Raw genomic sequence first — 10206 nt, 5'->3', positions numbered from 1 at the left:
CCACAGCTGTAGGTTTTCTGCTTCTGCGCTCAAAGATGGGAATCAGTCAGAACCACCTTTTTGTGTAATTCACACAAAACTTCAGACTCTAGCCTGGGTTGGAATACTAGCTAAAGAAGCAGACGAAGGAAGTCAAAGATTACAATATGAGAAAGATTGTAATAATTGTGAAAAGTTGTAGGAAATTATACATGATTTCCAACATCTTTTACAAATAAAAAAACAAAATGTAACATGCATTTGTTTTCAGCCCCCTTTATACCCCTAAATAAAATTTACTGCAATCTAACTGACTTCAAAACAAAGCCAACTAGTAAATAAATAAAAGTATAACTGCAGCTTTTCTGTAAAGTTCTATAATTATATGTCAACTGGACAGCTAGTAGTAATGCACTCCACAAATGTGGCCTTTATTTAAGAGTGGCAACTTTGTTGAAGTGTTGAAAGGAAGCCATAAGAAGTCGAGTCTGCAGTATACCAGCAGCACTGTAGGGGACACAGCAAACTCTGCCTGGTCAGATGGGATCAAAATTAAACCTTTTGCGAAATACTATATGTGGCAAAAAACGAATACTCTGCACCACATGGAGGTGGTAGCATTATGGTGTGGGATTACTATTGTTCAGCAAGGAGAGGGAACCTGGAAATAGTTGATGGGAAGATGGATGGAGCTGAACACACGGGAACCCAGGGAGAAAAACATGTTAGTGGCTGCAGAAGACTGGGGACTGAGGATGAGGTTCCCCTTCCAGGAGGGATGACAATCCAAAACTTACAGCCAGAGCTACAGTGGAATGGTTTGGTCAGGGGTGCCCAATTCCCATCCTAGTGAGCTACTGTTCTACAACTTTTGGATGCATTCTTTTTTCAACACACCTTACTCAAATAAATGGGTCACCAGGCCTCTGCAAAGCTGAATGACATGTTGATGACGGATTTCAGCCATTGGATTCAGGTTTTGGAGAAGGGACTCGAGGATTGAACTAGGGCATCCCTGATTTAGCTCATAGCCTACTCATGTGTTAGAATGGCCTAGACCTAAAATTAATTGGAAATCTACAGCAATATTTGAAAAATGATTTTCAGTGGCACTCTATCTAATCTGATTGAGCTTGAGCTGTTTTGCAAAGAAGAATGCACAAAAATGTACTGGAAGAGACATACCCTTGCAGCAAATATTATACTGAAAGATCGTAAAATAGCATCCCAAACGTTTCAGATTTATATTTGTGAAAAATTGTAAACATTGTGAAGAATCTTTGGTATGGTGGCACTGTGGTTAGCAACATTGCCTTGCAGGAAGAAGGTGCTGGGTTCAAATCCTGGCCTGGGCTCTTTCTGCATGAAATTTGCATGTTCTCCTCGTTCAAGCGTCGGTTCTCTTGGGGTACTCATTTCGCAGTGATGCACCGGTTTGTGCGAATGTGATAGAATGAGAAAAAGGTCAATGAGTATTATTACTGCAATGTAAACTGTAATGTGTGTGAGATTATGTATTATGATAAATATGTTAAAGTTTAAGTGAGTAAAAATGTGTGAAAAAACATGATTGTTTAAACACATTTATTTGGCTCATATAAAACAGCATTACATCTAGAAATAAATAAGCATTTACAGTAAAAGTCGTGTATTCTTCAGCTGTAGTTGGTTTTTGGTTCCGCTCCAGAACAAGGCAACCTAAAGGAAACAGAACAGCGCCATTGGATTAATATTACTGTTATGAAACATGTAAATCATACCATTTGTGATAATTTTTCCCATTTTACAGCTGCATGATTCGCACTTCTATCTCTAATCCACTAAGGATCAGTGAGGAAATATGAAGATCTTGACAGTCGTAGCAGACTGACAGCCAGGACTTCAGATTTGACAGAGTGGTGGGGCAACGCCACAATACGAACCCTTTTCTAACTTTCCATATTCTCTGGACAGTTGGAGAGGAGAAAAACAGGTTCCACATCTGTCTCATAGAAGAGATTTCAGAGGCTGTGAGAGTGAGTGTGTGGGAGAGACAGAGACGGGGGAGAAGAGGGGGTAGAGATGCTCGAGGCTACTGGGTACTTGAGCCGCTATAATGGTGTCTCGTATGAGAAAACATCTGTGAATTTCCTCAGTGATCTACAACAAAGTATAACTCAGAGCAGTCACTCAGCAGACCTTTGAAGTCGCAGTCTGACAGAAAGCTGCCATTGTTCGCAGCCCCCAACACACAGAAACTCCAACTTTGGTCTCACTAATTTTCCCTGCAACGCGATACTACTCTTCTATCCACCCCCCCTCTTCTGAACCTATGAAGCTCGGGATCTCTGCATAGGAGCAAAGAGCAAAGCCTTGGCAATGTGCATCGCTGGCCCTGGGTCACGTAAAGGCGGGACAGGTCATTTTACCTCCTTTCAGCCCACCCTGGCTGCGCTAATCCAGCCTTAAAGAGGAAATCTCTGCCCCCTCTGTGATGATGTACAAGGTTCCTGCCTGCAGCGCACACTCAGGAAACAATACAATAAAAAGACATCACCTTCAAACTGAGATGTCACAGACAGAACAAGTCTCAGACGTTTCACTGCTCTCAGCGGCTATAAGCAACGCGCACACATCTTTACACATGATGTTTACAGCGTTATTATTATACAGTGGCTCGCAAATGCAACTTTTTCACCTTCTGTCACGTTGTTTTATTGGGATTCTATGAGATAGACTGACACAAAGTAACATAATTGTTAAGTGGAAAGAAAGTTATACATGGTTTACATTTTTTTTGACAAAAATCTGAAAAGTGTGGCATGCATTTGTATTCAACCCACAAAGTACATACTTAGTGGAACCTTCTTTCACTGCGACTACAGCTGAGAGTCTAACAGCTCTGCACACTTAGAGACCGAAGGCTCTACTTTGCAAAAACACTCAAGCTGAGTCTGACTGGATGGAGAGTATTTGTGAACATCAGTTTTTAAGACATCAGTTATTTTTAGGTTTTGACTTTAACTGGGCCATTTTAACACGTAATTATTTGATCTAAACATATGGTTCTCAAGCTTTTTTTGGAGAAGTACCACCTCAATAGAAGCAAAGGTTGTTGTGCTGAAAAGAAAAGAAATAATGTTCTTATCCATTTGTATATTTGGTTTAATGATCCTGTTGTCCTCAGATGTTGACATTTCCAAGTGTGATTCCCCAGATCCATGTTCCAACTTTACAGTAGCTAGTAGTTGTTTCTCCTTATTAGCTCTTTATAATTAAAAAACACCAGTCAGTCCTGAGTATCACTAGAGGCAACCAAACTCAAGAACTATAAATCTAAACCATTTTATGTTTGGTTCTGAATGTAAGTTTAGGGTCGCTGTCCTACTGGAAGGTGAACCCCAGTCTCAAGTCTTTGGAGCCCCTGACTAGTTTTCTTCCATTATTAACCTGTATGTAGCTCCATCCCATCAAGTCTGACCAGCTTCACTGTCTATGCTGAAGAAAGAAATCCCCACAGCATGATGCTGCCACCACTATGTTTCACCATGAGAATGTTGTGTTCAGGTAAAGGCCAGATTTGTTTAGAGCAAGACTTATATTTGCCCTGCCAACAATTCCCATATCAGGGTAAAGGAGTACAGATTCATGTCACACTTTTCAGATTTTTGTTTGTTAAAAATGTTAAAATCTTATGAAAAGCATAATTTATCTTCCACTACACAATAATGTGTTACTTTGTGTTGGTCTATAACATAACTCTCAATAAAAGTTTGAGGGATATAATATTTTTGCCGGTCTCTGTGAGTATAGGAGTAGGTTAAGTACTGCTGGTACCTCAACAAAATATCTATGTCATGCTTCATTGACTCTTATTCTGTGTTCCAACAGGTGACGACATACAGTAACTGTGGGAAAACATCTTTCATTTTTTTCAGCACCCATGCATGAGGACTTTAAAAAAGTTTGAAATGTCTAAAATGTTTTTCTTTTGACATTTGCTGCCTTTTAAGTAATTTTCAGAACTAGCCAGAAGAGGTTTAAGTTTTTCTACACTCTACGCCCTTTTACATCTACAGAAGTTGATGATACAAGATGTAAAAATGCACAAAATATCTAGTTCATATTTTTTCTCCCAAATTATGACACGCCCTTACAAAGACCTGCTCTGGTTTGGGTTGTACCAGTTTGGTAGCTGATCTCGGAATAAACTGGTAACTGAAAGGTTTGTTAGTTACAAAAAGAACAAAAATCTGCACCTTTTTGATGCAAGTTCACTTTAAATGGTGAAAGTTGTTTATAATATAAATGGCAAAGGGCAAATGACCTGTATTCATTTCACACAGAGATATATATTTATCGATGAAAACACCGTGGACCAACACCAGCAGATGTCATGGCACCCCAAATCATTACTTTCTGTGTAAATTTCACGCTGGAACTCAAGGAGCTTGAACTCTGTGCCCCTCCAGTCTTCCCATAGGTTCTAGATCTTTATCTCCAAATAAAATGCAAAATGTACTTTCATCTGAAAACAGGACTTTAGGCCATTAAGCAACAGTATAGTGCTTGTCCGCTTTAGTCCAGGTAACACCCTTCTTGTCTCAGTTTCAGGAGTGGCTTAACACAAGGACTATGACAATTGTAGCTCATGTCCCGAATACATCTGTGTGTGGTGGCTAATAAAGCACTGACTGTAGCTGCATTCAACACCTTCTGAATCTCCCCCAAACTCTTGAACGGCCTTTACTTTGCAATCTTCTCAAAGTTGTCGTTTCTGACCTTTTACTACCAGTGTTTTTCCTTCCACTCAACTTCCTGCAAATATGCTTGGATATAGCCCTCTGCAAAAAGCTGGCTTCTTTGGCAATGACCACGTGTGGCTCTTTCTAGAGAGTCAGTGAGTGCAGGTCTTCCTAATAATTGTGCAGACTATAATATGACATTTCTATATGAAAAATCTGACATGATATTCTAGTTTTCTGAGAAAATGAATTTAAGGTTTCCATTTGCTGTAAGCCATAATCACCAAACAGAAATAAACACTTCTAATACATTACTGTGTGTGCAATGAATCTATATATGAGTTTCTCTATTTGAAGTGAATTACAGAAATAAAAATTTTTGTTTGATGATATTCAAATTAATTGAGATGCGCAGGTTCATGCAAAGAACGAAGACAGGAATAGAAATAAGATAAATATAAAATCTGCACCCGGTGCTTGACCTCAACCATCACCTGGTTGTACACCAGGTGACATTTTATGCTCTTGCTAGCAGTGGCCAAAAAGTGACAAGCCTTCTTTGACGCATCCCAAGCTGAAACAAGGCCGTGGTAATTCTCACACCGTTACCGCTCCAGCATTTATTCAACGGCAGCTGGTCCCACCATCTGGGACAGCAAAGCTCGGGGAAAACAAAACAGGGTCACACCTTCGGCCATGCCAAATCTGCTTGTGCCCCCACCCCATCTACAAACTGAGAGAGGCTCATTTTAATTTCACGCTCTGATTTGTCAAAACCAATTCCAGCACCGGAGGCAGTGAGAAAACTTTAAGACAATACCTTTCACGGCACACAGCACCACAGACTCCACATACTGTTTCTGGTTTTCTATGTAAACCTTTTGTTTTGCTTGATCCTCTTTTTTAAGCAGAAGGAAACAGGTTCCAGGTCTATTTTACAACTGAAAAAGAGGCTGTAATTTTGACTAAAACATTCAGTCCCTTCTAAGACGAGCAGGCAGGAAGCAACTTTTATCCCTGCATGCATGCATTTTATATTCATGCAAATTTTAACTACAAAACAGCACATAGAGCCACCTTAACAAACTGCAGGTGAGAGAAAGCTGAAACAAAAGCCACTGTAACCCTAATGGCATCCTGGTCATTAAGAGAGCTTTGATGTATGTACTCAACAGACTCTTTTATCTCTTTCTTCCTCCCTTCCTCTTAGTCTTTGTGTCTCATCCAGGCTCAACCAGTTTCTTTATTAATTCCCGTCTTTAGGGAATGTCTCCCTTGCTCAGAGCCACCAACATACATCTGACATCGGATTGATGTTCACGTATGTTACCCCGTTCAATCTAATAGGCAGCAAAGTGCAGCAAATGTTGACTTTGTAGCTTTTTTAGCTATTTTCTTGTCACCTTTAATCGATGTTTGTAATGGGGAAAAAAGTGTAAAATAACCATCTGTGCTTATTCTTTACAATTAATACAGACAGGGCATGGCAAACATATTTACACCCCTTGAACTTTTTCAAACTTTGTCACATTAAGACCTCAAACTAAAATGTATTTAATTGGGATTTTATTTGACGTACCAGCACAAAGTGGTACATAATTCTGAAGTGGAAGGAAAACGATGACTGTTTTTTACCTTTTTTGTGAATCTGAGAAGTGTAACACATATTTGTATATTTACTTCCTTTACTCTGACACCTCCAAATATAATCCAGTGCAAGAAATTGCCAGAATAATAAAGTTATAGGAATAAAGTTATGAATAAGTTTAAAGCAGGTTTGGGATAGAAAATATTTCCCCAAGCTCTAAACAACTCATGGTGCACTGTCCACAATCCATCACCAAAAAATGCAAAGAGAATGGGATAAAAGTAAAGACTTGGCCATCAGCATAAACTAAAAGGCAGGGTAAGGAGAGCATAAATCAGAGGAGCAGCCAAAAGAGCCATGTAAACTCTGGAAGAGCTGCAGAGATCCACAGCTCAGGTCGAATAACCTGACTCAAAAAATCTAGCCTTTTCAGAAAATAGGCAAGAGCGAAGTAATCACTGTACGCAAGCCATGAGAAGAAATGTAACTTTTTATCTTACATGTAAAACTTTGGGGATGCTTCTCAGAGTTGATAGAACAGGAAAATTATGAAAGAAAACATGTTGCAGGCAGCAGAGACCCGATACCAATGTGACAACAGCAATTGAAAATCAGTGTTCACTGATGCCTTCTATCCAATCTGACTGAGCTTGTCTTATCCTGCAAAGAAGAATGGGTAAAAATGTAAGTCTCTATGTGTGTGTACCAATGCACATCACACTTTTCTGACTTTTATTAGTAAAAATTGTTGAAAATGATTTTGCTTTCACTATTATAGGCAACTTCAAGTATGGTCACATCAAATACTAATAAAATACACAGAGGTTTATGGTGTAAAGTGACAAAATGTGGGAAAATAATTAATGGGGCATAAATTCTTCAGCAATCAAGAGCTCGAAAAATAATTCCAGAACAATCTGACACGTGAGTATGAAAAGCACGTAAACTGGAGGATTCGAGGAGGCTGCACATGAAACTCTCCCTTTGAACTCTGAGTATATAGAAACAGTACAATATTGGCCTAATCGTGCTCTCTCTTTGAAGTGAGACATCACTATTAGGTGAAAAGGTAAGCACGCTTCTGACGAAAATAAAAGCTTTTCATCACTCATGGCGGCTGCATCTTGAGCGATTTCCATAAAATGTGGTTTAAAAAAATCTCTGGATAATGCAGTTTGGATGCATCTTTAATGAATGTGCACGCAGCCCATGAAGTAAATAGCTAAAATGGCAAAAAATAACACCAGCAGTTATGTTAGCCACATTAAAGGAGCCCTATCCCGCGCACCAGATGTTGTCAGATTTTAATGAGGCTCAAAACAAGACTGGGCTGGATTTGCAAAAAAGTTCTCAAAAAACACAGGTGTCAGAGCCTAAAGCACTGGTTTAAAACTGTCCCTCAGTGTCCTGCAGTCTGCACATCTCTACAACAACCAGGAGCTTCTGCTCGTCGGGTCAGCATTTCATAACATTTGCCTTTTGCAGCACATAATCAGCCATCGGAGGCAATTATGCACACACCTCTGCTCACCTCCTCTCATATGCTAAAAGCAGGCAATCAGCCAGGGGAGTTAATTTGGCAGAGAAAAAACAGGGGAAAGAAACACCCTCTCTGACACCGTTTGTCACCACAGTCCAACCTTGTTAGTCAAACTAGTGAGCCTATTTGAAATTCCTCTCTGTGGTAAAACAGGGCCGAAATAATCAAGGGAGCGTGATCACACTTAATTGATTCAGTGTACTTTTATGACGCACTACAGGGTGCTGTGGTGACCTATTTCAGACTGCTCTTCAGAGGAAGCAACTATCCCAGCAAGAGAGTAATGCACAATGAGGATTTTAATTATTCTGCGATCTGTGGCTAGGACCGGAGGTGAAATCTGTCTGAACTAACTGTGACACCATGATATAACACTGACAGTATTCTGCTGTATTACCCTTACATTTCATGATAAACCACACAGTCATGAGTTTAATTATGCAGGTACACAGAAATTTTTTTTTATTAATCATTAATGTTTCCAAAATTAATTAAATAATGTCTTATTATATGTGAGAGATCTCTCTAACGGTCTGTTATGGCTTACCTATGAACAATTATATGATTATTCCAATTTAACATTACCATTCCAGCCTTCCGCTTTTACTATTCCAGAGAATTTTATAATATTTTTTTTATCAAAAGCACTTACCTTTGCTGATTTGGAGAAATACAATGGATTGTTCAAGATTTAGGATCAGCAAATTACTAAACTTAACTTGACTTGAAGTTACTGCTGCAGAAAGAGAATGCTCATTGCTAATGAATGCATCAATAAAAGTAGTTCGGAATCAGAAAGGTGTAAGAATGATCAACGCTATTTTCTGCACAACAGCTTACTTATGTTTTTACTGTGGTATTTCCAATTGTACCCAACTGTAATGCCTAAATGCTTTGTATCAGGCATGGACTGAAGGTTTTCCAAGGTTTAAAATATTTGCTGTTTTAAAACCCGCTAAAATGAAGGATGCATCAATCAGGCTTTTTCTGGTCAGTATTAATTATCAGTATTCTTTGGGGTCTTACTTGACAGTTGAGATTTTGTTTTTACTCTATAACATATAAAACTATAACATATAAAAAAAATTTTTAATGTTTGCAACTTCTTTGATAAAGGTAGTATTTTTGAATCCATCAGAAAATGAAAACCTTCATCTGATTTTAATCTCCAAAAAGTGTCAAAGTAGTAATATTTTGTTGATGCATTTACAGGTCCTTCTCAAAATATTAGCATATTGTGATAAAGTTAATTATTTTCCATAATGTCATGATGAAAATTTAACATTCATATATTTTAGATTCATTGCACACTAACTGAAATATTTCAGGTCTTTTATTGTCTTAATACGGATGATTTTGGCATACAGCTCATGAAAACCCAAAATTCCTATCTCACAAAATTAGCATATAATTAAAAGGGTCTCTAAACGAGCTATGAACCTAATCATCTGAATCAACGAGTTAACTCTAAACACCTGCAAAAGATTCCTGAGGCCTTTAAAACTCCCAGCCTGGTTCATCACTCAAAACCCCAATCATGGGTAAGACTGCCGACCTGACTGCTGTCCAGAAGGCCACTATTGACACCCTCAAGCAAGAAGGTAAGACACAGAAAGAAATTTCTGAATGAATAGGCTGTTCCCAGAGTGCTGTATCAAGGCACCTCAGTGGGAAGTCTGTGGGAAGGAAAAAGTGTGGCAGAAAACGCTGCACAACGAGAAGAGGTGACCGGACCCTGAGGAAGATTGTGGAGAAGGGCCGATTCTAGACCTTGGGGGACCTGCGGAAGCAGTGGACTGAGTCTGGAGTAGAAACATCCAGAGCCACCGTGCACAGGCGTGTGCAGGAAATGGGTTACAGGTGCCGCATTCCCCAGGTCAAGCCACTTTTGAACCAGAAACAGCAGCAGAAGCGCCTGACCTGGGCTACAGAGAAGCAGCACTGGACTGTTGCTCAGTGGTCCAAAGTACTTTTTTCATATGAAAGCAAATTCTGCATGTCATTCGGAAATCAAGGTGCCAGAGTCTGGAGGAAGACTGGGGAGAAGGAAATGCCAAAATGCCAGAAGTCCAGTGTCAAGTACCCACAGTCAGTGATGGTCTGGGGTGCCGTGTCAGCTGCTGGTGTTGGTCCACTGTGTTTTATCAAGGGCAGGGTCAATGCAGCTAGCTATCAGGAGATTTTGGAGCACTTCATGCTTCCATCTGCTGAAAAGCTTTATGGAGATGAAGATTTCATTTTTCAGCACAACCTGGCACCTGCTCACAGTGCCAAAACCACTGGTAAATGGTTTACTGACCATGGTATCACTGTGCTCAATTGGCCTGCCAACTCTCCTGACCTGAACCCCATAGAGAATCTGTGGGATATTGTGA

The 10206-nt window shown here is 39.6% G+C and overlaps 1 protein-coding gene across 1 annotated transcript in view; it reads right to left on the bottom strand.

Moving 5' to 3' along the window:
- Nucleotides 1-1548: 1548 nt before the first annotated feature.
- Nucleotides 1549-10206, bottom strand: part of myo3b (myosin IIIB) — a 110578-nt gene continuing 101920 nt past the window's right edge. The window contains exon 36 of the mRNA XM_047370294.1: nt 1549-1677. The gene's annotated coding sequence lies outside the window, so the exon portion shown is untranslated. The remainder of the gene's footprint in view (nt 1678-10206) is intronic.

The sequence above is a fragment of the Girardinichthys multiradiatus genome, chromosome 7 (genome assembly GCF_021462225.1).
Source record: "Girardinichthys multiradiatus isolate DD_20200921_A chromosome 7, DD_fGirMul_XY1, whole genome shotgun sequence".
Classification (NCBI taxonomy): domain Eukaryota; kingdom Metazoa; phylum Chordata; class Actinopteri; order Cyprinodontiformes; family Goodeidae; genus Girardinichthys; species Girardinichthys multiradiatus.
This window is presented reverse-complemented; position numbering and strand designations above follow the sequence as displayed.